The 5,412-nt window shown below is 35.6% G+C and overlaps 1 long non-coding RNA gene across 1 annotated transcript; it reads right to left on the bottom strand.

The window, feature by feature from the left end:
- Positions 1-2,906: 2,906 nt before the first annotated feature.
- LOC139735836 (uncharacterized) lies at positions 2,907-4,564 on the bottom strand. The gene is made up of 3 exons (XR_011711226.1): positions 4,417-4,564; positions 3,525-3,547; positions 2,907-3,050 (listed from the first exon to the last, which is right to left on the bottom strand). It is a non-coding gene; the product is annotated as an uncharacterized lncRNA (long non-coding RNA).
- Positions 4,565-5,412: the final 848 nt, after the last annotated feature.

Raw genomic sequence — 5,412 nt, 5'->3', positions numbered from 1 at the left:
TGTTTTACTTCCTTTGCATATTACCGCATTTTACATTTGAATTTGAGATGACAGTAAATTCTTATTTTCCTTTTTCAGTTTCCTTCTTCGTTTGTGCTTGAAAATATAAAGAGATACAAGGGGAAGAAAACTTATTTGTTATTCACTCATGTCTCTCATTGTTTTTAATTTGTCTTATGTTACCTTAGAAATTTTGAAGGACATTTGCAAAAATTGAATCATCACATGTTAATATATGCAATTTTTGCTTAAAGACTTGGAAGACAAAAACAAAAACAAAACAAAACAAAAACAAATGTGTTCACTCATGCGTATTTTTGTCTTTAAATCAACCTACCAGGTCGACAGCCGCTTAAATAATCTTCAATAATAATTGTATATAAGACAAATATTTTTTAATCAAAATCTTCTATGAAAAATATGCACTGCAAAAGGTGTTTGTCTGTTTACTTGTTTGTTTTGTTTTGTTTTGTTTTTGTTTTGTTTTTTTTTTGTTTTTTTGCTGAGTGTATAAATCACTTTAGCCTGTGTTGGATTAGTTTCGAGTTGTCCCAACAAAAGGATTCATTGTTATTCATGAAAACGACGGGTTTATAGCTAATGCTCATGCTTTTTATTGCCTTCACTGACTCTACTTTATATTTTTAGGCCCCTCCCCTCCCCTCCCCCACCCCAACCCGCCCCCCCCCCCCCAAAAAAAAAAACAACAACAACAACAAACAAACAAACAAAAAGCTTCCTGGCCTTACCCTCCATGATTTCTTCTTTGAAGTAATATATTCTTCGAATGTGTCAGAGAAAGGGCCATGACCAAGGTCGTGGCACAAACCAGCAATTTCCACGCATCGTCGATCGACGTCCGTCATGTTGCTGTTTACATGGGACTTAAGTATTTTTGCGAGCTTTCCCGCTAAGTGGCAGACACTGCGAATTGGAATCATTGCACAGGGAGAAAGAAATTCGAATGCGCTATTTTGGTTCATGAGAGTAAATTCATCGTGATCCTTCAAATTTCGTTAGTCACTGTTGTCAGGATAATACAGTCGTACATCTGTTTTGGTTTTTTTGTGTGATTTTAGACCCTTTTCTGTGTTAAATGGAATCCAAACCCAAAGAGCAACGTGATTTGAGTGAAAGCAGTAATATTAGTAGAACACATCAGTGAAAGTTTGAAGAAAATCGGACAATCAATGCAAAAGTTATGAATTTTTAAAGTTTTGGTGTTGGAACCGCTGGACGAGGAGACTACTAGAAGATATGACGTAATAGTTGACCATAACATAAAGAAAAATTAAAGGAAATTCCACAAAAATTCATTTTTCATGAAATTTACAAATTCCATGAACTTGATACTGACATAATGTTAAGGGTAGCAATTATTCCCTCCTTTCTGAAAGCAGTTAGTCAAGTGTTCTTTCATAATGGTAGAAAAGGTGAATTTTTATTGAATATCCTGTATATTTTCTTTGTATCGTTGTCTACTCATACGTCATAACCTCAAGTAGTCTCATCATCCAGCGGTTCCAACACCAAAGCTTTAAAAAAGATCATGACTTTTGCATCGATTGTCCGGTTTTTTTCAAACTTTTACTGATGTGCTCTCCTACATACCTTCACTCAATCCATATTGCTCTACGGCTTTGGGTTTGCGTTTCCTTAAAAAATAACTAGAGAAATTCAGCCATGATGATAACAATGTTAATCATAGCAATAAACAAGGCAAGTGCCAACATTCGCGTAGAAGAAATTAATGCGTTTCTAACTCGAAGTTCATTGACCCGTCTATGACATTTGACCTACTTGTGACCGTCAGGTCCCAAAGGGACATTCACCAGCCAAGTCTGGTCACAAACGGACATATAGCTGGGGTCAAAAGTTATGTGCCATAATCGAAACGCGTCATATAAACTTAATACTGGGCAATACATTTCTATGGGGTGCACGTCACGAGACCAACACCCACGAGTCATACAGCCCAAAAGTTATACAGCTCACAAGTCATACAGCCTACGAGTCATACACCTCAGGAGTCATAGAGCCCACTATTTATACAGCCCACGAACTCATGGACTGTATGACTCGTGATCCGTATAACTCATGGGTTATCTGACTCATGGACCTATATTTGACGTCGGTCTCGTGGACCATTTGACTCGTTGGTGTCGGTGGAATGCCCCAGTTCTATGACTCCTGCCTGGGATCTTTGATTGAGGTGACCTTCATGTTCTGAGGAATGTTTAACTTTGCACAAAACATTTGTTGCGTTCCTGACCGCTGTCGGGAAGACTAAGATCGCATCAGATATTGTTGCGCAATTACTGCACGCTGTCAAAGGTGAATTATGTCGAACTTCAGCGTATCCTCTTATAGAAGGATTTCATTGAAATACGTGATAATTATATCAATGCAGGCCTACGTCACAATCATATCGCACCTTCAGGTGTACCCAACGCAAGAACACATTACTAGTAATCCTTCAGTGGTTATCTTAAAGTGGTTATCTTAAACTGCCATTCTGTAGGTAGTTCTTCTATTGCTCCAACTACTACTTACAACGATAATGAAAATAATAATAATAATAATAATAATAATAATAATAATAAGAAGAAGAACTTAGCAATCTTAAATGAGTAATCACAGTAATAACTGAAATATAAACAAAAAAATAATTCGATTCAACCAAATTCAATTCAAAATGTACAAAATGATGAAGATTATGACATTGATTAAAAAGAATAATAATAATAATGATAATAATAATAATAATAATGACAATTATAATAATGATATAGTTCATCCCTTTGTGATGTAATAGATGATAAAAGGGTACAACATTATGGAAGTTAAGCATGGATATTTTAAACAACAGATGAAAATAAAACTAGTCACCCAATGGAATGGTCGAATTTTGTATGAACTGCACACGGGTAAACAAAAGACACCGGACCAAGCTGCTTGATGTACCGAAGCCGCTGGAACTCTGGGGTGTTGATGATAACTAAGCAGTAGGGAGGTATTTCCATGATGCCGTGAACAGCATCGCTGAATGCCTATGAGCATAATCAAAAAAAGTTAATGATAACAACAAGACAGGAACTTCAGAGCTTAACAAGTACTAAAACTGAATGCCATGCTTTGTTTGGTAATTGCTTTGTCCTCGTAATTACTCTGTATAAAAGACGAGGATGCTTATCTTGCGTTATGGCAACGCTTGCGTAGCACTAACACAATGATACAACGTACAATGTAGGCCTAAATAATAATAGCATTACGAAGCCATGTAATCACAGTTACTGTATAATAACATTATTCAATCAAAGTGTTGAATACGTATGAGTTGTCATCTTATAAAGATTGACTTTTTTTCAATGGAACAACCATTTTTTTTCTTACAAAATAAAAAAGTTTGGTTTCTTTTATCATGGCATGATTAAATTATGCAAATTGAAGAAGGTTCACATTGTAAATCATTCCTAGATAAAATGATGGTGATAACATTGATTTCAATATTCGGTTAGATTTACCTTTGAAGTTTCTCTTGTTTTGGCTGTAAAAAAAAACCCAAAATAAAACAAAACAAATCACAGAGTATAAACAGGAAAGTATGTATAAAATTGTATTTTTCGTGCATTGTTAGCAAAGTTAAAATGAAAATTTACAGCGATGCAATGTTTGTTTATGGTTGCGTCTCACATTCACAACAAGCATGCTACTACAATGAAAAAATCGGATTACCTTCAATTTCACACTGTTCCAGTGTCATCCAAAACGTCATGCTTTGGTTGTAGTTGTTGTTTGTTAGAAGAAAAGGCAACCGATTTTTTTTCTTAAACAAATGCAGTGATGCTTTACGTACCTCAGTGCTCGTTTGTTTTATTTGTTTGTTTATGTTTGTACGTAAACATGTTGGACGTCATCGAGTTTGCAGCATAATACCATACCCCTTTAGGGAATATGAAAAACGAAGATATATCTTCCGCTTAAGCACTTCCCCCTTGTGGTGTGGCTTTTTTAAGCGATGAAAAAGGATAAATTATATCAATGTCATCCTAATATTTTCCCTTGCTTGGGGAGGGGATGGTAAATTATCGAAAAAGGGGGTTGCACGTGTATGTGTGTGTGTGCATTGTGTGTGTATGAGTGTCTGTGTTTGTGTTTCAATTAATGGTTGCAATAATAATACAGTCATGTTAAGGTGTAAGAGATGGTTGATAAACACAAATTTACACATCATCAATTTCTACAAAATTAGTGAGCAATACAACTTTAAAGCACTGTGTATACATACATACATAAATAACATCCATAAATAATAATTTGAAGTGACTGGGAAATATAAGGTTAGTTGATCTTTTTTTTTTCGCTTTCTTTTGAAAAAAAAAAGGTAACTGATAATTACGATACACCACTTAATACCTTTTGTATTTCTGCCTTTTTCTTCGTCGCCACCATAAGCAACTATTGAATTTTCCGAGTCTTTCGACTGTCTTCTTGTGTCTTTCAAAAGTAGATTCTCGTTCTCTTCATTGGATTTCACAATTTCAGAGGACGGGGCAGCCGTATTACTCTCCGTTCTTTGCTTACTTCCTGAATAATAAAAGAAAACCTAATTTGAAATTAATAGCCGGTTTTCGACACTACAAGGAAAGCTCTGGTAACACTATACGGGAGTTGAATTCGCAAAATAAAAAGGACAACACTCTGGTGTCTTCATGTCTTCTCTAAACCAGTACAAACTTCACACTCACAGTTTAGCTGCATGGTAAACATTCAACCAGCTGATGGCCAAGACAGGAACCCATGAGTCTATTAGAAAGCATTCTTTATTGTACAAATGAGTGGATCGTCAGGAACATTTTGATAATATGATTTTTTTGACTGGCACGAAAATAACAAACAAACCAAAACACTGTTCCCAATGACATTTAAGAATGGAATTGACAATGTCCTCTTGCCTGATCACATTGACGCTTTGAGGCCTTTAAGAAATATACAATCCAATAGCTGGTAATCGATTTCCAATGTATATGACATACTATTATATGAATGCCTCTACTACATTTTATAATCTGTTATCCAAGTTCTTTTACAAGACGTAATGCTTCCCAGGCTGTGTTTATCAACTCCTTTTCTCGGCAAAAACAGGTTATCCAAACAGCTTTCAAGGAATTTTTACGAGTTGATAAACGCAAAGCTGTTTTGAAAGCCCTTTAAGAAAGCCTTTTTACGAAAGGGTGCGTTTATCAACTCTCCTTTCTCGGCAGAAACAGGTTATCCAAACAGCTTTCAAGGAATTTTCACGAGTTGATAAACGCAAAGCTGTTTTGAAAGCCCTTTAGGAAAGCCTTTTCGAAAGCCCGAAATTTGTGACGATCCAAACAGGTTTCCTAAACAGGTTATCAGAAACCTGTT

This window comes from Diadema antillarum, unplaced genomic scaffold, assembly GCF_040938485.1.
Source record: "Diadema antillarum isolate AM-2024a unplaced genomic scaffold, OU_Dant_1.0 seq00000602_RagTag, whole genome shotgun sequence".
NCBI lineage: Eukaryota > Metazoa > Echinodermata > Echinoidea > Diadematoida > Diadematidae > Diadema > Diadema antillarum.
The sequence above is the reverse complement of the archived record's forward strand: the minus strand, read 5'-3'. Positions and strand labels throughout refer to the sequence as shown.